A 24127-nucleotide genomic window follows, 5' to 3' on the forward strand; every position below is an offset into this window, starting at 1 on the left:
AAGGGAAGTCTGGGCTGCAAAAACATACGTTTTAGTGCAGATACTCTTCCCTAACTGAGCTCTGGGATTCGTGCCATTACCTTGCAGACACAGATGACCCTGATGGGGTGCAATCCAAATCGGGGAAGACCTCTTAGCTTGCTGTTTCTCACTCAGAGTAGCTCCATATCCGGTTACGTTCCATCCTATGTATACTAGTGTCTCATCTCTCGGGATAGTCTCATAAGAAATGTCTTCCTTTATCATATCTACTATACCCTTAACTAGAGCACTATTTTTAGGATTGTTTGTTACAGAACGTAGGGGGTAGATTTCATGTGCATATATGAACATTGTTCTGTATGCCCACACAGAACCATTGTGGCTGAAAGGCAGGACCAGATAAGGGATACCTTTATCCATTGTGTGAGGCATAAGACCACACACCCAGCAGTTAGTCGTGTTCATTACTAGTTGGTGTTGATGCAAGAGCTGAACAAAGGAGTTATTAATAAACTCTAATCTCCTAGCTGATTCGTGTTCAGGAAGGGATTGAAAAGAATGTGAGGAAACAGTGGAAGGAGGAGGTATAGGCGCTGTAGTGGGTCCAAATGTTACTCGAAAAGAGAATAAAACATAACTTTTTAAAAATATCATCACACTGAATAACATGAAAATGCACAATATCAAAAAGCTTTTCTTTGTCATTATTTTACATATCTTGGTTTTAAAGTTCATGGTTTTGGCAGGTCTCTCCATCTCGGAAAACTCCATCCTCTCTAAAGTGCTGCCCGCGATGGGAGGTTGTTTCTGCTAAGGAATGCTTCTGTCAGTCCAGGGCAACTCCCTTAGACCAACCAGAACTGCCGACCTAATGTCGTCAGCTGCACCCCAAAGACTTTGGGCAATCACGGCCCTAGCAGCGGAACCCGGATGGCGGTTCAAAAAAACAAAAATAAGCAAGTTTCTCAGAGGGGAGAGCTGCACTTTTCAAAATAGTACTTGAAGGAAAAAAAAACACTTTCATTAGTTCGTATTTCTCGGCCTCAGATTATACCATTGCTTTCCTGGTATAGTATTATCTTGGAAAAGGAGTTCAGGTTCTGTAGTGTCCAATCGAACTGATGGTGATACAACTGGTTGCAAAATGTTATCGCTCTCTTGTTCAGTATGTGGTCCTTTTACTCGTGCATCACTGAAAGGCAGAAAACGTGGCACAGTTTCAGTTTCTGAGTCGGCGACACCCTTCTGGACCCACTGGTCATACGGCAGAGGTAGGGGTACCCTTTTACAATGGACCCCGTGGATCCAGTGCTTCTTCCCTTCCACTCGAACAGCTGATCTCGTGGAAAGAAGGACGAGGTGCGGTCCGGTCCACCTGGGCTGGTCGTTCTTGGTGCGCTGGAAATTCTTGACCAGCACCCAGGATCCAGGGTCGATCTGATGTCCTGGAGCTTCAGAGACTTGAGGCAGTGTATCATGTACCTGTTGGTGCAAAACACGCAATTTAGCCGTCAATTCGTACAAATAATCAAGCAAAACAGGGTGTTCAATGTCACTGAACTTAGTGGGCCTTGGCACTCCCCATATGTTGGCCGGGCGGCCAAAAACTATTTCATAAGGACTAAGTTTCACTCGCGAACGTACAGTCATTCTGGTGGATAGGAGTGCTAAAGGGAGAGCGTCAGGCCATTTAAGACCTGTGCTCGCTTGGATTTTGGCCAGTTTTAACTTAAGCGTGCCATTATAACATTCTACTAGTCCAGCTGATTGGGGGTGATTTGCAGCGTGGAACTTTTGCTGAATGCCTAGCCCTTCACATACTCTCTTCATCACTCGACCCACAAATTCACTTCCATTGTCACTCCAGACCATTCTAGGCATTCCGAACCTGGGGAAGAACTCTTTCACAAGGGCTTTAGCTGTGGATAAGGCAGTGTTGTCTTTTAGGGGATAGGCTTCCACCCATCTTGAAAAGGCACAAACAACAACGAGTAAGTATTTTAAATTGTTGCACCTCTCCATGTGGATAAAATCTAGCTGCAAAACCTCGAACAGATACGTAGGAGGTGCAAAATGACCAGCTGGAGTTGGGGTTCCCCTACCAGGATTGTGTTTCAGACACACCATGCAATTCTTGACGACATTCTCTGCACACTTGGGAATTCCTGAATTTTGCCATACTGGAGCCAACAACTTGCAAATCCCTTTCACGCTGATGTGAGCCATTCCATGAGCCATTGCAAGCACATATGCATCGGGTAACAACCATCTCTGATGCTCTGACAATTCAACCCAACAACCATTTGCATCCATTCTACCTGTACTTTCTCTCCACATGCTCAACTCTTTCTCTGTAGTCTCAGCTTGAATAGACTTCACACTCTCTATCGTGTCCTCACACATTCCAACATCACCAACCCATCTTGCAGGGCCTGCAACATACATTCGGCTCATCACATTCCTTGCAGTTTCTTTCGCGATTTCGTCAGCAAATGCATTTCCACGACCAACATCATCAGTCACCTTCTTGTGAGCACTACATTTCACAATCGACACTTGCAGAGGCAAGGTCAGTGATTCAAGAAGCTCATTCACCAACTGACCATGCTGAATCTTAGCTCCATGCGAAGTCAGGAACCCACGTTCTTTCCACAATCATCCAAAACTGTGAGCCACACCAAATGCATACTGACTGTCGGTATAGACAGTCACTTTCATTCCTTTTGACAACACACATGCTCTCGTAAGTGCAATCAATTCTGCTGCTTGAGCTGAATTATGTGGGATACGTGCAGCTTCAACAATTGTATGCAAAGTCGTGACGGCATATGCTGCAGTCGTGTCACCATTCGGGAGCTTGAAGCATGAACCATCCACCCACAATGTACCATCACATTCAGCAAGAGGAGTGTCCTGGAGGTCTATTCTCCCTTTCGTTTCTTCTTCTGTTCTAAGAAAACAATCATGCTGTTCTGAAGCATCTAATTCCTCTACAATTGGCAACAACGTAGCTGGGTTTAGAGTGTTGCATCTTTTTATATGTACATGACTCGCTAACAATGTCAATTCGTAACCTGACAATCGAGCACTAGTTAAGTGCTGTGTCTTGGTTCTGTTCAACAACGTGTCCACTGCATGTGGGACCATTACGACTAGCATGTTATTCATCACTAGACCAGCAGACTGTCGAATAGAAACAGCTGCTGCTGCTGTAGCTCTTAAACAACTTGGTAATGCTTTAGCTACCGGATCCAAAGTCGATGAAAAATATGCACATGGACGCTGCTTGCCTCCAAACAACTGAGTCAACACTGATAATGCACAACCCTCTTTCTCATGGACATACAATGTAAAGGGCTTACTGTAGTTGGGGGTACCTAACACAGGAGCCGAACATAATGCTGTGCGCAATTCTGAAAAACTTTTCTGACACTCTTCAGACCAAGGAACGGGATTGGGTGTATCTTTACACGTTAATGCCACCAAAGGTTTGGCTAATAACGAAAAATTTGGTATCCATTGCCTGCAATATGATGTAATGCCCAAGAAAGCACGCACTTCTCTCTGTGTTCTTGGCACACTCAATTTCGCTATTGCCTGAATTCTTTCTGGGGTCAGTTTCCTTCCCTCCTTCGATAAGAGATGACCCAAGTAGGTCACTTCTTGTCGACAATATTGTAATTTTGAGAGAGACACTTTGTGATGCAAATCACACAAATGACGCAACAATGACAACGTGGCTTCTTTACAGATTTCCTCAGTATCTGCAGCAACAAGCAAATCATCAACATACTGAATGAGGGTAGCACCTTCAGGTAAAACAATTGTATCAAGCTGTGTTTTTAGAGCTTGACTATATATTGATGGACTTTCACAGTAGCCCTGTGGAGCGCGTTTAAAGCGGAAGCTGCGTCCTCCTAAACTGAAGCCAAAAATATCCCTGCTCTCCTGAGCAATCGGGATGCTGAAGAAGGCATTCTTCAAGTCAATCACCGAAAACCAGGTGGCAGAAGCTGGAATCATAGTCAATAGGGCAGTAATGTCGGGGACAACTGGAAATTGTGGCACAACTATTTTATTCACCTCTCTAAGATCAATCACAAATCTGTACACAGGTGGCTGGGAAGGATCAGTACGTTTTAAAACAGGCAGAACAGGGCTATTGCAATCGTTGCCTCTTGTCTCTTCAATCACATCTTTTTCAATCAGATCGTAAACGATCGCTAACAACGCTTTTTCACCTTCACTGAGATTTTGTATTGGGGAATGCGTGGCATTTTAACATTGGCTTTCAATGTTACAACATATGGTGGTATTTCCAAAATCCCATGGACGTTCCATTCTGTTGGAGATAAAACTTTGATGCCCATTGAAAATAACTATGATACAAACAAAAATTTAAAAGTTCCAAAATGAAAACTTTTTCTGCCTTTACAGAAGGTTGTTGTAGCAGAGCCCACTCCACGGCCTCCATGCCGGATAGATGAGGGATAGAAGTGTACAACGACTTCACGTCGATAGTACACACCAAGATAGAGCATGTTAATTGGATCTCCTTCAATGTCAGTAAAAAATCATTGGTGTCTTTGATGTATGACGGCCATTTCTGAACAAATGGCTGAAGAAATTTATCAATATATTGGCCAAGTGGTTCGAACACTGTCCCACATCCAGTCACAATGGGACGCATTGGTGGATCATATAGATTTTTATGCACCTTGGGGAGCATATAAAGACGTGGTCTTCTGGGAAATTGTACGGTCAGATATTGTTTGGTCTTAGCAGAGATATACCCTAGTTCAAGGGCTTTAGTCAAGATGTCGTTGAGAGTGATTTGTAAATCCTCAATGGGGTCTTTATCCAGCTCAAAATAAATGGAAGTGTCAGCCACATGTTCTTCCACCTTTTGGTTGTACATGGTTCTATCCATCACTATTATGGCGCCTCCTTTGTCTGCTTTCTGTATTAGAATGCTCTGATTTTCTTGAAGCCCTTTTAAAATGGATCTATCGTATACAGAAAGATTCTTTCTTTTGGATTTCTTTACATTCAAACTTTCCAAATCGTTGATTACTGATTTTTCGAAAGCTTCCAGGATTTTGTGTGTTGTTGGTGCTTGAAATTTGGATTTGGGCCTGAATTCCAAAAATTCAGGTTCTTCTTTGTCAGTTTGAGATGGCGCTATATTAGTGAAGAAATGTCTGAGTTTCAAAACACGCATGAATTTGTAAAAAGCAACCTCAATTTCAAGCTTGTTAGTGTCATACGTGGGGACAAACCCTAAACCTTTGTTTAACACTCGCAGTTCATCTTTGGTAAGTTTTGTTTGAGAGATGTTTAAAACCAAATTTATCTCATGCTCCTTGTGCGTGCTCCTTCTCCCTCCTCTCCTTGTTTTTGTACTGGTTGCTTTTTTTGTTGTTGTTTCCCTGGTGGTTGGCTGGAGTCCCCTCCCTGGGCTAAAAAAGACTTGCTGGTGCCTGCTGTTTTTGATGAATCAGTAGTGATCGTTGATGCTTGTGGATCCGTTATTTGAGTTTGTGCTGATGGTCTGTTGGTGTTTAAGTCGCTGTCAGAGACTAGGCTTTCTTCTGATGTTGTGATTACTTTTTTCCTTTGATATGTTCTTCGTTGGGCATACACTTCAGCCCAAGTGTATACCTCGTTTAACTTGTAATCCAAAGTGTCTCGTTTAAACTTCCGTAGTTTTCCTTCCTGCAGTTCTTTTGAATATTTCTCTAATTTAGAAGTCATATCTTCCAGTGATTTATCCCAGTCTACTTTATCCATCCGTGACTCCAGATTTTGTTTGATTTCTTCAATCTCATTGGCTAGTTCATGAATAGCCTTTGCCAGTTCCTCAATCAGTAACAGAATCAAGTCCAGAGAGCACTTATTTAAAATAGAATACCACCTCTCCATAAACTCCTTATTAAGGTGAAATCTGTTCAACATTGGTTTGATTGACATTCTTAGTACGCGTGGAATTCTTTTTACCCTGTGATACTGTACCAGGGTCGATGCATGCAATTTTTGATTTATTTCACGTTTTGTAAGAAATTCCAGTTGTTTAAGTTGTTGTATAACAGTATTGCCCTGTACATTCGAAGATTTGACTTCCTGTATTAGTGCATAAATGTCATGCGCTTGTTCAGGTGTATAAGCTAATGTCTTAGCTCGCATGTCTGTAATGCTCGAGATTTGCTCGAAATTCATTGTTGGTGCTCTGACTCCTTGTAGACAAAGTCTCAAAATGAAAGGTGGATAGGAGGCGCACTCGAAATTTTCAAAAGTTTTAAACTAGTTTTACAAAGGTTGTTATTCCTTTTCTCAAAGCGTGCTGCCGAGGTAGCACGTTTGTCCAGTCCGTGCCTACACCTAACATCATATCTTAAGTGTCTATGACACTTAACCTCAGCGCACTGTAGCTATGCGCGGTTGTCTTTGGAACACTCCGCTTAAAATTGTTAACACATGTAATCCACAACTTTGAATTTTCAAGTTGTAAAGTTTATCAAATGATACTCAAAAAATTATTATTCAAAACTTTACACAGAATTCCTCTGAAACAATATTATTCATTCAATGCATGATTATACAATAAAACGAAATTCACATTTTAAACATTCACAATTCTTTTGCGTAGATGACTTTTCTTTAGTGCCCAATGCATTTCAAGCTCTTGGAGCTCTTCCTCAGGGACCTGTGGACTGAATTATAATTATTCTATCAATATTTGATGAAACAGAAAACCCAAATCATACTTATATACAGGGTATATTGACATCTTGTGCCTTGAAAAACATGCTGGTGGAGTGAAAACACAAATAGCCCACACCGCTGTGAAATGCAACACAATATGCCAAAATTACGAAAGAACTGACTCACTGATGTCGAAGGCACCAATATCTTCAATCTAAACCATGGAAACAAGTGTAAAAAACATATCGTTTACTCCTCAAAACTATCCAATTGTACCTGAAAACTACTGGCCGCTCACGCTGTTCTCTCTTACCTTACTGCAAAACTTTCAGTGCCAAGAAACGGGATGTTCTACTCTGGTAAGGATCTTGTGTATTCTGAAATAACAAAACATCTCACTCAACTACGGGTTCAACAACCCTCCAAACCGTATCACTTCTATCTTGTCAGCCTCTTACCGTTTTCCGGTGAGCTAAACTTCCTAGCTTCTGCTGAACAACTCGTCTCTGCAATCTAGCTGCCACTCGGTACACCGACCAGCTAAGTGAAACCATCAGTGATCACCCTCCATACAAAGTGTGGCGACTGGGGGTAGAAACTAACAAAGGACTAAACCAAGTGACTACTAGTCCCGAAACTGCGGGCGCCATTTTAAAGAGGTTAAACACGGCAACTAATGAACGCGAAACAGCCTCAAAGTGAAATAAAAATAAAATAAAAACGCCAAGAAATCATGTGAAAGGAAAAGAAAATATAGTGGTGTGTTTTTGGCTACTCCTGCACAACATTTTCAAGATATTTTAGGTGTTCAAAACAGTATACATAAATGCAAGTATCGTGCTGAAACAGACTCATTGGGTAAAAAGGCCTCATATAAAACACGATAAATCTACTTTCTCATTTAACCCTTTGGGTTCCTGTGTGGCCAAAAACCTGATCCAATGTATCTCTCTTTGAAGGAGGGACCTGGTTAGATCAACCCCCTCGTGTATTTTAACGACTTCCAGTATGGAGAACCTGATCTGAGCTATGCTATGATTATTGTCATTCCAATGTTTTGCCAAATTACTTTTCACATTTTTGTTTCTTATTGTACTTTTGTGTTCTGTTATCCTCTTTTTTAGTTTTCTCTCTGTTTTCCCTACGTAAATTTTACCGCAGGGACACTTGATGTAGTAAATTAAATTTTTTGAGTTGCAGTCTCCATTATAATGGAGTTCCACTTCTTTTCCGGTTTGTGGATGGTGTAACTTTTTGCCTATAATTACATTAGAACAATGAACACAATTCTGACATTTCTTCATTCCTATGTTGGACACTTCTGTATCTCTTGTAGGGGTCAACAGCAATTCTTTGAGGTTCTTAGACCTTGTATACGCAAAAATTGGTTTATTGTCAAAGATTCCATTAAAATCATCTTCATTCTTCAAGAGATCCCAGTGTTTGTTGATGATTGTTTTCATTTTTTGTGATGCAGTAGAGAATTTAGATACAAACACGTGCCTATCCATGGTTTTTTTAGGTTTCTGAGTTAGTAAATTATCCCTGCTGTTTGTATCAATCCTATTTTTAGCTTTTGACAAAATTTCATCAGGGTAACCTCGTTCTTTATATCGTTGGTGTTGAATTATGAGATTCTCTTTTAGATCTTCCTCCAGAGAACAAATCCTTTTAATTCGCATGTATTGTGACACTGGTAGGTTATTTTTTAAATTCTGAGGATGGAAACTTTGAAATAACAAAGAATTATTCACATCAGTATCCTTTCTGGTTTAGATTGAAGATATTGGTGCCTTCGACATCAGTGAGTCAGTTCTTTCGTAATTTTGGCATATTGTGTTGCATTTCACAGCGGTGTGGGCTATTTGTGTTTTCACTCCACCAGCATGTTTTTCAAGGCACAAGATGTCAATATACCCTGTATATAAGTATGATTTGGGTTTTCTGTTTCATCAAATATTGATAGAATAATTATAATATAGTCCACAGGCCCCTGAGGAAGAGCTCCAAGAGCTTGAAATGCATTGGACACTAAAGAAAAGTCATCTACGCAAAAGAATTGTGAATGTTTAAAATGTGAATTTAGTTTTATTGTATAATCATGCATTGAATGAATAATATTGTTTCAGAGGAATTCTGTGTAAAGTTTTGAATAATAATTTTTTGAGTATCATTTGATAAACTTTACAACTTGAAAATTCAAAGTTGTGGATTACATGTGTTAACAATTTTAAGCGGAGTGTTCCAAAGACAACCGCGCATAGCTACAGTGCGCTGAGGTTAAGTGTCATAGACACTTAAGATATGATGTTAGGTATTTCCAAAAGGCCCACATCATTAGGACCAGTAGCCCAAAGAGTATCAGGAAGAAACGAAAATTCTGTTGGAAGTTTATCCCTTGACAAATACATTGGAGAAACCACTTTCTTACCTAAAGTAAGTTGTACTCCTGAAGGAGAACAGTACAAAGTCGCATACAATCTTTTTAACAGATCTAATCCTAGCAAGTTTTCACCACAACCTGTTGTCAGAATAAGGGGTGCTTCGAATTCACAAGGTCCAACAGAAAGGGACAAAGGGTCAGAAATCGGATTTCTAACTGGGGCACCAGAAAAACCTACAGAAACATTCATTTCGCCAGACAAAGGTGCGCCAGGGAGTTTGGAGTGCATAATAGAACTCTTTGTAGTACCAGTATCCAACAGAAAAGGCTCTGACACACCTGATGTAATCACCTCAACGTAAGGTCCACTCTGATCTACTGGAACTAAAACAACTCCCTCTCTTTGTCTATGGCTGTCCTAGCAATCATTACCTTCCATATACTCATCTTCTGTATAGTAATCAGCAGCATAGTACTGAGCCGTCCTACTAGACGCGTTATTCTGCTGATCGAACCTATTCATCTAATTTTGAGGTGGAAGAGGACGAGCGTTCTGGGGAAAATTTCCACGTCCTCTACCTCTAGGCGCTTGCTGAACACCTCTACCTCTTGTGTTTGATACACCATTCGCGCGCTGTAACAGAATAGGGCAACTATACTTAAAATGACCCTCTTCCTTGCAATATGAACACTGATTGGGGCCTACAGGGACACGTGGTTGAGTATACTCGACTCTTTGCGAGTTCCTCTGATACTGTTGAGGCTGCTGATAATTACTCTGATAGTTATTCTGACCACCATTATTCTGGCCACCACCACCACATGGCGGATATGCTTGCTGTAACAAAACCTTAGTTTTCAACTCTTTAGTTTTCTTTTCTGCTCTATCTTTCTCGTCTTTGTATCGATTTTCGTAGTACTGTGCAGTAGCCAATATCTGTGCTGAAGAGGAAACTGCCCATGAACTCTCTGAATCTTTTAACTTCTTACACATCTCTGGAAGCAGATTGTGCACAAATTTATCGACTAATAGTCGCTGACCACCTTCTGTGCTCATATCTTGACCACTGTGGTCGACAAAAGTCTCTTCAAACCTGGTGAAGAAAACAGACACCGTTTCATCTTTCTTCTGCTTACATACAGACAATTTATCCCAATTTACACGCATCGCAGGCATTATCGTTTTCATATAATCAATGATCCTACCAGGGAGTTCTGCTACTAAAGGCTCAGGTTTAGCACCACCAATTTGTAGGGCATCTGCAGCAGCAATATTAGCCCATCAGTCACCTAATTCCTGATCATGATCTGTATGACGAATCTTTCCCCATAAAGGCTGTGGAACAACGTTCCCAAACAACATGTCTATATCTGCTAAATTCATGATACATGACCCAGCAGTCTGTGACAACTCTTTGTAATACCCTGCGGGATTTTTACGGGGATCAGGCAATGTCTGTTTAAGGGCCAAAACTTCAGCTCGCTTCCATGGCACATGTACCCACACATGCTGAAAGTGTGGCAGAATAGGTGGGTTAGTATTTGCGTCACCCTCTCTCCATTGTGGGGGAACTTCTCTCATGGGGTATTGTCTTCCCTTCTTTTTACCAAAGGATTCAGACTCAAACAACGACTTAGAAACACCTTCAGTCCTAAGCGACAACAACGTCGCAACTGCTTTCTTAACATCTGAACCCACAATTGCGCCTTTTGAAAACTCAAACCGTACATGGCTCAACTCAGGAGGATTAGAGTCCAAATCATTTTCCTCTAAATCTTCACACAGAAAAGCACACATTTTCTCAAAAACGTATCTCTGCTTTGATGCTTCCCACTGGGTGAAGACATCCATAACACATTCTAAATCATATCTTTCCGGGTCAGCAACCCATTTATGTGCCAAATAATTCAACGTTTCCTTCTCCCTAGAATCAGGCTGTTGACTACGCAACTGCTTGCGCTCTGTGTCAGGAGTTACACTCGTTGTACCAAAGAAAGGATACAGAAGACTAGAAACAGTACTAGTCACTCTCTGACGAACAGAAGGAGAAGTCGATGAAAAGACAGGCGGAAAAACAGGGTGAGGCGAGGCAGATGCAGAGGCAGTATCAGAAGGAGTACCAGGAGTGGTAGTCGTTATAGTAGTCAAAGTTGTAGGAAGTAAAGGCAGAGCAGATGTAAAAGTCAGTGGCCCTTGAGGAGGCTGCACCGGAGGAGCAGGAGCCAGCTGAAGAGTAGCTGGTGGGTGCTGTGGATGAGCAGGAGGCAATGCAACCACGGGTTGCGCAGCTAAGGGTTGCGGAGGTGCCGTAGCATTTTGTGCATAGGGGGGTGGCGAACTTAATAAATGCGCCATTAACGGATCTTTTTCAAGCTCTTTTGCTGCATCTTGCTGAAGAGGCGGCAAAACTGGATAGCATTTATCTATTACCATTTTACGTTGCCTGTGCAACTGCTCACGCATCTGTTCTTCTTCATTATCTTTAAACTGCATAGCAGCTTGCATTATCGAAATTCCCCTTTCTCTCTTATTTTTCTTCGCTAATTTAATTTCCTTCTGTTTGGCTTCCTTACGCCATAGGCAGAAAGAGTCAAACATCGCCGGTCGGGCTTTCTTCTTGAAAAGTTTAACTTCGAGATTGTCTAGGATTTCCGTGTCAAAGCTACCATATTGGGGCCATTTTAAAACACAATCTTTTCTGGTGTATTTGATCCACACTTCATTGTATGTGATGGGGCCTACTCCATGTTTCACATATAATTCATAGGTTGGAGTTCCAATCGGAGGAACCGGACACGAGTCCTCCAATCGGGAGTCCCTATTATTACAACCAAGACAAAACAAATTTCCAAGTCTGCTAAGACCAGGCATCTTCGCTCTCTAGTCTAGCTTCAAACTTCAAAGGATTATTGATTACGATATTTCTCGTGAATACACGAGTCCTTCGGTTTTGGCACTTGCAAGTTCCAAAAAGGTGATCCCAAAAGGGGATACTCAAACTAAGACCAACTAAGGACTGGGAGACGCTCCACTTATACTTAAGTGAAATATCGATGACGTCACCAGAAGACTCGTCTTATTGTTTCGCTCTACCAAACTTCAAGGGTCCAAATCAGGGCGATAGCCAGGGCAGCAGTCCTTTGTAGCCGTCGGGAAGCGGGGAACCTCGCAGCAAAGACTTTCGGACCACGTCGACATGCAGGGGTCGATGAAGTGGTTGACCTTCCTCCAGAATTTTCACACGAAGCTCCTCACGAACCTCTGGCTGGACCGGTACCGCTGGTATCGCCCCACGTTGGGCGCCAGCTGAGGTATCGGGTTTTTCAGAACCGGTACCGAACCTGTAACCCAGTGGTGTCAGGGAACACACCCAAAGACCTTGAGTACTTTCCTGATTCAGACCACAGAAACTCAGAGTCTTCTAGGTGAAGTCAAGGATCGATTTTATTGGCTGCAACCAAGTAACAGGTCCTAGAAGTACAACACACGGGATGTATATTCTCAGGAGACTGCTCAATCTTACAAAGCCAGGCTTCTCTTTTTATACAAAATATTAAGCTTCAGGCAAACATTCTTGGATTTACAGTATACTATTCACATATTTTCGTTTACAAAGGAAAAGCAGAGTCATGATGACAAGCCCATATTTCAGTTCGTCCAGCCCACAACAAATTACCCGGCAAGGCCCAGCATTTCCATCAGATACCGGTGGACCCCCAATCAAACGGGCACCTCCCCATCATAAAGCAAGTGAGAGAGAAAAGAGCAGGGACAGGTGTGAGCAAGATTCGGCAGGGTGTGTGCGATGAAAGGGTTTATGGCCTCTTGTGCCTTGATGCTATCTTGTTCAGCCACTGGGAGAGGAACTGACCAAACAGGTTCGGCCTGGGGCAATGGTTCCAACTTGCCCAGGTCACAGGAAAGTCAATTAAGGTGTATGTGTCCTTTGGAATCGAATTTAGCTGTATCATAAGCCTATGTAAAGGGCAACTCACAAAATGGCTGCCGTACACAAAATGGAAGCCAAGGGTTCAGAACGAAAATGACGATTTCGATGTGAATTCGTCACTGGAATATGACGAAAATGCTTGTACATAGTGTACTAGCCATTTTTGGTCTTTTGATATAAAAATCGTCATGCTACGACAAAGTTTTATTCACGAGTTCAGAATTTTCAGAACTACAAAGAATCAGAGTTACCGAGAAGATGGTACTTTAATAAATCGAACCTCTTGGACTTACAATGGTGTGCAGATATTGAGGAAGAGATTGAACAGTTCTTTGTACAAAATAAAGGCACAGCTCAACTAAATATAACCTGGGATGCATTTAAGGCCACTTTGTGGGGAATAATTACCTCCAAAGAAATACCAAAGCAGAAGGCAAGAAGGGAGGTGAAAATTAAATTACAAACAGATCTCACGCAGGCAACTCAAGAACACTATAGGGTGAGTTCCACACTTTCAGGGAAAAGGTTATCTGAAGCAAAGTGCAAAATGAAGGATTTCTATTACGACTTAGGCGATACTAACAGTAACCTCTATGCCCAAAAGATATATGAGGAGAGCGAATATACAGGAAAACTTTTGGCCTGACAAGCGAAAGAAAACCAGGCCTGAAATAGGATAGAGCAACTAACTGACCCTGCCACCAATCTTCATGTTAAGACTACTGCTTCCATTGGCGAGATGTTTTTAAAACATTATGAAGGAGTTTACCAAGCTACTGAAGGGGCTACATCCGAAACCATCGGGGAATTTTTAGAGTCACTCGAAATACCCAAATTAGATCTTGGTGATAAGAAATTGTTGATTGAGGACTTTACAAAGTCAGAATTAGACGAGGTTATTTGTTCTCTTCCCAATGGCAAAGCTAATGGTGACGATGGTCTCCCTGTCGAATTCTTTAAAAAATTTGAAGGCACTCTGCGTAAAGAATTCCTACTTTAAGCTAATTATTTACTACAAGGAGGACCTCCTCCGGACTCTTTCCACTCGGCAGTGGTGGTTAGCATTTAAAAAAAAGGAAAGGATAAGGAAAATACAAATTCGTACAGGCCCATAAGTCTTTTAAATACAGATTATAAAATTTTTACAAAACTTTTAGCGAACTGGCTGAATAAAATAGTAGGGTCTCTTATAGGCCCTGATCAGTGTGGTTTTATAGCAGGTAGACATCTCCACACTAACACAAAATTGTTATTGGAGGCACTGGATTATTTTAAAATTAATAAGGTGAAAGCTCAAATTTGGCTTTTAGACGCTGAGAAAGCTTTCGACTTGGTGTCTTGGGATTGTCTTTTTGCTATTTTGCACAGCTTTGATTTTCCGATTGTTTTTATTTCCCTCTTAAAACAACTTTATATGAACTCCAGGGCACAGATTATTATTAACAATATTAATATTGGGACATGTCAGGTTAGTAGAGGCACGCGTCAAGGATGTCCTTTGTCGCCAATTGTATTTAATTTATTTATGGAACTGTTGGCGATTGCAATCAGGGACACAATGACTGATACAGTACCAGTAGCCGGAATGACAAATATAAAATTATATGCCGATGACATTGCCCTTTTTTTAGATTCAAAACCCTCAAGTCAAGTAAAAATTTTAAAAATCTTTTCTGACTTTCAAAAGTTAGGGGGCTATAAGATAAATGTTAACAAAACGGAAATATTTTAATTAACTGCACTGTAGACACTTTATTGCCGGAATTTAGGCAGATTTACAACATACGCCCAAAGAGATATCTAGGAATATTTATCTCGGACAACTTGGAAGATCTGTATTCGTTAAATTATATACCCCTGTTAAAAAAGGTTGGGTCTCAATTAGATCGCTGGAATTTATTGCCATTGTCTTTAATGGGGAGGGCAGCTTTAATACGTATGTCTATTCTACCTCTTTTTAACTTTCTTTTTAGTGCGGCCCCTTGTGCAATCCAGGTTTCCTTTTTTAAAAAAGTGGATGCTGTGATTTCCTCCTTCCTTTGGGCAAAAAAAATTTCTAGGCTTGCACTTAGCACACCTTGTACCTCCCATCTGCACAAGGAGGGTTGTCCCTCCCAAATATCAGAGAATATTACTTTGCTTTGTTTGCACATCATAGTTTTAGGTTTTTCTTCTTAGATAATCACGAGGCAGACAATTTTTTTATGAAGAAGATGCTGCTGGAATCTAAAATTACTGATCCTGCTAGAATTACGAAGGATCCAAAGAAGGTCCGTTATAAGTCCCAACAGTGGATATTTAAACAGAAAACCCAGCTCATGAAATTTTATGGTATTTTTAGAATAAGCAGTACAACGGATTTAATCAATTTTAGCTTCGGAGAAGGGGGCTGTCTGGACAATAATATAGCGAGACTTTGGAAGGAGAATGGCTTTGAGAAAATCAAGGATTTCCTCTTAGGGAATAGATGGAAATCCTGGGAGGAAATCACTAGACAGATCCACCACTCCTGTACAATATTGAAATAGTCTTTTTTTATGCTCCACGCGGAGCTTAGAGTGCTAGATATAGGTAATCTATTTTATAAAAATGACTTCCCTATAGCATTAAATAATCCAACACAAAAGAAGATCAGTATCTGGATTGAAATATTAAAAGAAGACAACGCAATCGATTCTTTCAATAATATCAGAGAAAGGTGGAAAAAGAGGGAAGACATTGAAATTAGCAAACTGACAGGGGATAAGATTAATAAATTCAATAAAACCATTTTCCGCGGTGCTAATTTTAAACGTATGCAATTTTATAATAAATGGTTAATTTATAGAACTCCCTCATTTCTCCACAGTATCTATCACCAAGTTGTCGATAAGTGCTTCCACTGTGAAGAAAAGGGCACCTGGAAGCATATCATCTGGGAGTGCCCGAAAATACAGGAATTTTGGAAGGAAATAGAAAAATATCTTTCCACTACGTTCAAAGCCATTATTGTATTTGATGAGTTAACCTCAGTGCTAGGATGCTCCTCGAGCCACACTCCATATGATGAGTCCCTATTCATAGCATCTCTAATAGCTAAATCGCTTATTCTGTAGTCATGGAAATCAGAGATAGTACCAACCCTACAAGCATGGAAGGCAAAACTATTACGGATTCAGGGTAGGGAAAGAAAATACGCACTGAGATCAGGGGCCCTCAGGAAATACGATAAATACTGGAGTGCGTTTGAATCCTAGTCTGATTTTCTTGGATATCTATTTTTAACCACTTCTTCTAATATTAGTCTGCTAGATCGTTATTACAATAGCACTTTGCACACTGCACTTTATAAGTAAGTTTTAAACTGTTGAAATTTGAACACATTTCTGTATTTAAATGAAGTTAGTGTAAGCTGGAATTGGTTTTTGATTTTTCATTTTCTGTAATGTAATGCAATGTCTTTCTTTGTAATTATGCATACGCACTTTACTCCGTACTGTATTAATTCTGCTGCTAAATGTGTTATGTAATGTTTATTTTGTGTTTATGAACTCTCAATAAAGGACCAATTAGGTTTTTTGAGGCTTGTAGCTAAAGGGAATAAGATGGGAAGGGATGTTAAAGATATATATCTTGATGCAAATACTTGGGTGGACCACTTCACAAGTTTGTATGCGGCATCAGGAAGTAGGCAATGCCTAATTATTGATGGATTAGTACCTAACTCAAAGGATTTTAATCTAGTTTTTAGTTTGGAAGAAACAATATTGACAATTAGTGCAGTTAAATCAGGGAAAGCTCCGGGACCTGATAAAATACCAGGCGATTTACTGAAGCATGATATTAGCATCTGGGGACCATATATTAATCATTTATGTAATGCGATAGCCTTGGGTGCTCCAATCCCAGAAACTTGGAAAGGGGCTGAAATATTACAATTTTTTAAAAAGATAATCGCTGTGACCCTGCGAACTATCGCCCAATTAGTTTAATAGATATTTAAAAGAAAATCTTTTCTAGGCATATTTTAATTGACTAAATACTTGGATTGAGGATAACAATGTGCTTTCTAAATTCCAGGCTGGTTTTAGAACAAAACTAAGCACAACGGATCAGGCTTCAGGTTTACATGCCTGTGATGGAAATATGTAAAAATAAGAAAGGGCCATCTCTACATTGCCTTTGTCGATTTAAAGGCAGCGTTTGATCTTATCCCACGTGATTTATTATGTGATTCGTTGAGATGTCAAGGGGTGCCTGGTGATTTACTTGAGCAAATAAGAAGGCTACATGAAGACAATTATGCAAAAGTAAGATGGGGTCCAAGGGGCGAACTAACAGAGGCAATCCCTATAAAAAGGGGTGTGCGACAAGGATGTGTGCTGGCACCAACTCTATTTTCATTCTATGTAAATGACATCCCCAACTTTTTGACTGGTTGCAAGAATGATGCACCTAAATTAGGGGGAGATTTGGTACCAGCACATCTATTCGCTGACGACACCATATTAATATCACAAACACCGAAAGGATTGCAATGCCTAAATGACTCCTTTCATACTTATTGCAAAACGAAAGGCCTTGAAATAAACACTGGTAAAATTAAGTATATGGCCATAAATCCTCATAAATCTTTTTTTTTAAAACATAGCATTAAATATTCAAAAGTTGGAGTATGTGCAGAGTTTTAGCTTTTTGGGTATATCACCACTAAAGATATTGAACTGGTATATTTAGATTGGAGGAGCTCCCCCCCCTAGTACTATAGCCACTTTTTCCTCAGGTATAGTGTCAGCTCTGGTTCTAGCAAATATTGATAGTTTCAGGAAAAGAGGAATAGACATCTTACCAAGTGTTGTCCCGTATAGAACTCTGATTAAAAATTCTGGAGCACATTATCAGGTGCAAGGGAGGAGTTGTACTGAGTACAAGGATGAAAATGCACATGTAAAGTTTGAAGACATGGAAATAACGGTAGGAAGTAAAACAGGAGTAAGAGAAGTTAAGCTTCCAAAACCGGAGGTTCAGGAGGCACCCAGAGCTGATGGGGATGATGAGGTGACAAAATGGAGTTGGGTTGCTGGTACCTTGAATGGGGTAAAAACATCAAGTTTAAAGCCTGTGGAACGGGGGTAGCCAAGTGGGGAAAATTATATCATGGAACGTGGCGGGGCTAGGAAAATCTTGTCATAAGCTCAAATTATTGGCTGATATAAACCCCATGATCATATGTCTTCAAGAGACATGGTCTACGGAAGAGTTCCATCTAAAGAATTATTATGCGTTTTGCAGTTTAGCAAAAAAATCCACAAAAGGGCACGCAAGTGGAGGCCTAGCTATTTTACTTAGTTGCAACATAGCATGGGACCCCGTGATATACAAACACCCCTCAAATTGTTGTATTTGTGCAAAACTGAAATTAGGAAATGATAATTTAGGGCATGTAAAGTTTCTGTTTTCGGTTAATGTGTACATCCCTCCGGGGAGGGCATCTAATTTATTGGTTGACTCCATTTGCAGTTTTGCGCAAAGTTTGTGTAACACGGAAGAAAATGCACGCATATTGATGGTAGGGGATTTTAACGCTAAAATAAATAATAGTGCTGCTATGGTCTGCTCTAATACGGATTTGGAGGAGGTGTGGGCTATTCCAGAGCCTGTATTTCCGGCCCAGTTAAAATCTGATAAACGAGGCCTTTCCCTCTTGCAAAACCTTAGGAATCTTGATTTAATATTTTTAAATGGTAGATTTCCTGAGGATTCACCTCCATCTTATACCTTCAATGGAACCTACAGTCAGACCCTTATTGATTACATGGCAGTTTCCATTCAACTGTTCAGTGCGTGTACACAGTTTAAGGTGCTCCCCTCTACGATGAGTGACCATAACATTTTAGTGGTACAGATGGTTATAAATACCGAGAAGCCCGAACTCTGGAATCGGAGGAAGGAAAATGTCACCTATTCCCGAAAAACTTATTGGTAATACAAGGCACTTCCGAACTTCCAGAGGGTATTTAAGAATGTCGCATTTAGGCCTAGTTTGGAGTCTCCGATTGTGAGGTATGAGAGAGTTTTGGCAGCAATCAGAAAATTGGGAAGAAACAAAAAAGACATGAGAACTTCCCCTGTAGTATTAATCTCATGGAAAATCAAAAAACTGAATAAGGAGATTAACGAGTTGATTAGACTCCAATTTAAAGCCCCTAGTTAAAAAAATCAGAGAGAGATTCATAGACTTTAACAGGTACGGAATAGAAAAAAAGTATCAGATCGGAGGAAAGTTGAAGATGAAAAATGGGTAACCCTTCGTGAAGTGTCCTTATCCGGGGATACCAGAAAGTACTGGGCATTGATAGCGAAGTTTTGTGATGGTAGAGAAAAATCACAACCCATTTTAATCTCCGAATCTGAATGGTCTATTTATATCTCCCAACTGTATGCTCCGAATCAATTAGCAGGGGGAACAGCCTTTACGACGCGGCTGTTACACCGCGTGCCGTTACAACGCGGTTTCTTCAACGCAAGTCGTTACCACGACTTGCACTTGAGGGCGCTGCAGGACAAGGAATTTTTTTATTTACTATCCAACACCTTCCCTACTGTACGTAGGCTGGTGTTAGAATAGTAAACTAAAAAATTCCTACGTCCGCACCCCTCCAACGCAAGTCGTGGTAACGACTTGCGTTGAAAAACCGCGTTGTGACGGCACGCGGTGTAAAAGCACGCGTTGTAAAGCCGTACAACCATTAGCAGATCAGTTTGAGGGTGTTTTTAAGTATTCGGAATTGGGGGTTGACGTAGGAGAACCAACAGAATTGGAAATTGTAGATTATATTAAGGGGTCAAGATACTCTGGGGCAATGGGACAGGATGATGTTCCAGTAGCCATAATAAAACAGGATTGTGAAGATTGGGCAACATTTTTATATCTGTTGTTTGCTCATTGTTATGACACGGGAAACTTCACGTATTCCTGGAAGGGAAGTATATTGGTCCCGTTATATAAGAAGGGCCCAAGAAATTCACCGTCTAGTTTCAGACAAATTTCCCTTTTAGATGCAACGGGGAAACTGTTTGCGAAGAGTATTCTTGGCCACTTGCAAGAGTGGGCATTTGGAAACAATCATATACCTCTGGAACAAACAGGATTCCGCAAGAATAGTGGCACTCTGGATAACATTTCTGTTTTACAAACTTTCATTGAAAAATATCCTGTGGGCAGAGGGGTCCCGTTGTACACCGCTTTTATAGATTTCTCCACAGCGTTCGATAGGGTCGATAGGGGGATGCTGTGGAGGAAATTGGTGACAATGGGGATCCCAGGGAACCTTTTAAGACTAATAATTGCACTTCATTCCTCTACGTGGACACAAGTTTTATTAGGGGGATCCCAAGGCCTATCAAGGAAAATATGTACTTACAACGGGCTAAAGCAGGGGTGCTTTAGCACCTTTACTCTTTTCCATCTATATCAATGATCTGCCGAGTAGTGTGGGTTGGAGTAAAGGTGACCCTCCCCAATTAGGTCTTCTTAAATTAAGTTGTTTGTTGTATGCAGATGATGCAATAACATTGGATTTAACACCAATTGGGCTGCAAAGAAGATTGAGAGAGCTGGTTAAGTACACAGAGGAGCATTTTTTTTAAATAAACATTTTAAAGAGAAAAGTTATGATTTTTATCTATCAAGGGTGTAAGGTGAAAAAAAATTTGAGTTGGTTTTTGGAAAGGGAAAAACTTGAAGTTCTGAAATTTTATCCATATTTAGGAAAAATATTCTCAAACAGGTGCTCTGCTAGCAGACACATGGACCATTGTAAAAGGAAAGCAATTTCACAAGCATCGGCAATTAATCGCCTGTATATGCAATGTGGGAAAAGACATTTTTCCCACATCATTTCGGTGTACAAAATAAAAATTCCGCCGACATTGAATTATGCTAGTGAAACAGTAGATGAGTGTGAATGGGCCAAATTTGAGAAAGTGGAAGGAAAGATCTGGCGCCAAATATGTAATCTGAATTATGCTGCACCAATTGCGGCGCTTAGGCTCGAATTTGGTCTTCTTTCAGCATATGTGTTATCAATGGCTGCCTGTCTAAGATGGTGCAATGCTTTGATTATTGGCCCCGATAACTTATTAAGGGGAGCATTGCACAGGGAAATATTCATAAATATGAAGGGTAAAAGCGCTATTTTTAGAAATTATATAAAGGCTTTAAGTATGTTTGGTCTAGATAAGGAAGGGGCAGCAGCTTTATGTAAAACCTCGTTAAAGCAGATAATTAAGAAGTCAATTTATGTGGTCTCACGCGAAAGAGATCTGATACTATGTTCATTGAATGGGAGGATAGACTACATTGCGGGGAGCTCTATTGTCAAAACCCCCCAGCCATATGTTCTGTGGAACCTGGAACACGGTGTTTGTAGGGTTATTCTGTTGCTCAGATTGAATTTATTACCCCTAAGAATTGTAACAGGTGCCTGGGAGGGTATTCCCAAAAATGAAAGATATTGTCATCTGTGTAATTGCGGAATACAAGATCTGAATCATGTTTTGATTGTGTGTCCCGCACTCCACTCAATACGACGAAGATATTTAAGGATTGCCTTTTTAAAGTATAATATCTCAACAGCTGAACAGGCCCGTAATTGTCTTCTGTCCCCTCCGTCTGAACTGATGTGTTTTAAAAAATGTCGGTTCTTTAAAGAATTTTTAAATGTTTATTAGGATTGAAATATTTTTAAGTGAGTTGAAAGTTTGAAATATCTCAATGGTAATTCATCTTTATTGCTGCTATATCTGTTAAATGAAATTGCACTGAGCACTTGCACTTTTTGTATGACATGTAAATAGTCATTTTTAATACTTTGGGGTTAAAATGTTTGTATAGCTGCTAGGGGAGTGTTGGTAATAACTCCTCCAAATTTTGCACAGAGCATTTGCACTTTTCTATGTTAATGTAGTGCTTTTCCCCGTTCCCTAAATTCGTATTACATCTGGTATTGTTTCTTCTGTGTACCTTTTTTAAAAGCAGGTACTCCTGACGGCCCATAGTGTGTTTTAATGGAAAGTTGTTCATTTAAGTGACTCGAGTACTTATAATATATCGATGTTAAATCAAATATATTGTTGCTAGGGGAGGGAGGGAGGCATTTGCCCTAAAAAGATTGCACAATGCACTTGCACTTTTTGTAGGGGAGCTTCTGGTAGGCACCCCTCCGGAAATTGCTTAGAGCACTTGCACTTTTGTATGATGGGGTAGTGCTTTTTCCTTTCCATAAGACCCTATTATGATTGTGATTAACTCTTCTGTGTACCTATTTTTAAAATAGGTTCTCCTGACAGCCCATATTGTGTTTTAACTGAAAAAAGATCTTTTGCATTGATATGATGTAGCCCAGTGTATAGTTTAGTCTACTGTAGGAAAAGGTCCTTTCTTTTAATTGCTGGTATTTCAGTATAAAATTGTACTTGTATTCTTACTTGGCATTTCTGTATGTAATGAATGATGTTTTTTTATGTACTTTATGTTGACTTCTTCGGAATTCTAAATCATAATAAAAACTAATTGAATTGAATTGGGTATATCTCTGGACACAAAGCTATCCTGGAAGGTGCAAATGGAAAAAGCAAGACAGCGCTGCTCCAAAACTCTCTGCCCATAATGAAAAAGTATAGGAGCAGTTTTTCCAAAGCAGTCTCCCCAGCCCTGGAGGTGTTCAAATATAAAGCCCAAACAGCTGCACTGTATGGGGCCGAAATATGGGGGCCTTACTGCAAAAAGAACTTTGAAGCAGGGAAAACAAATTCTATAGAATGCTTTCAAGTCTCCCCGTACGAGCACCAATAATTCCAATTACCTTAGATTTGAATGTTAAACGCACTGACCACTATGCACTATTAAGACCCCTTATATTTTGGGTAAGACTCTGGTCAACCTCAGAACTGTTATACCATAAGGCAGGCCTAGAGGAGATTATGAAGTTAGATCAGAATAGAAGCATTCTGTGGCTTAGACATGTTTTTTCATGGTTTAGGAAGTTGGGCCTGTCCCATTTTTGGGACGACCCAACTTCACTGTCCCTATCCTCAAAGAAACTGCTAAAATCTGCCTTTTGGGACTACATTCAAAATAGTTTGTTATATGGCCTACTTAATGGAACGCTCACGACTAGGTTCCTCTTGTTTAAGGATGTAGCACATTTTGAGCCCTTTCTTGATGACGTGCGTCCTCAATTGGCAAAAACCTTATACATGAAGTTTAGATATGGTATATTGTATATAAATGCAACTCCATCACAATGGACCATTAACCATGCTGGAACAGACAATGATTTATGTTCTCTATGCCCAGAAAAGGCTAAGGTAAATTATTTGAATGTACTTTTGTTTTGTCCTGCATATGTCAAGCCCAGGAAGAAATGGATCAAACCCATTTGTATAAACATGGGAATTAGATCCTGTAAAGAGGCAGAACGAATATTAAAGACTGACACAGCTCAAATAATAGTATTTAGTGTAAGTATATTTTTATTCGCTGTAAGTTTTTTAAGGGCCAAAGCAGAACTGAAATTGTAATGAACATGATAAAGCATTTCCAGAGTAACCATTAATGAAATCAGCCGGTGCATGTAGATACAAATGGTAATAAGGGACTCTTGATTGTGCATTATATAAATCAGAAACTACTATTACTATTTTTTTAAATGTCTAAGGAATGAAAGCACAAACAAAGGGATGATGAATAGGGTTTTTTTATTAGTGTTATCTGCACTTTTATATCGATGCCTATTTTAATATATTTATATACATATTTATGTTCTTAGTTATAGTGACGATAGGTCATACACAAGCCCGTTCCCTTGTATTCCCCCACCTATAATTATTTGTAATGGCATTGCTGCACTATCTGTATATGGAAACTGTATGTGTTTATATGTATCTTTTATGGTTCAAAAGAACCGAAATAAAGATTTCGACTATATACTGCAGGATAATAGTGCGTTTTACCTTGTATCCCAGCCCATTCACGTTCCAACGAATTAAGGTGAACCTTTTGTCCCAGTGCGTTCCCATAATGGAGTGCTAAATGTGGGCCCGTATCCCAAAGCCATATTAATAGGTG

The sequence above is a fragment of the Lissotriton helveticus genome, chromosome 10 (genome assembly GCF_964261635.1).
Source record: "Lissotriton helveticus chromosome 10, aLisHel1.1, whole genome shotgun sequence".
Classification (NCBI taxonomy): Eukaryota; Metazoa; Chordata; class Amphibia; order Caudata; family Salamandridae; genus Lissotriton; species Lissotriton helveticus.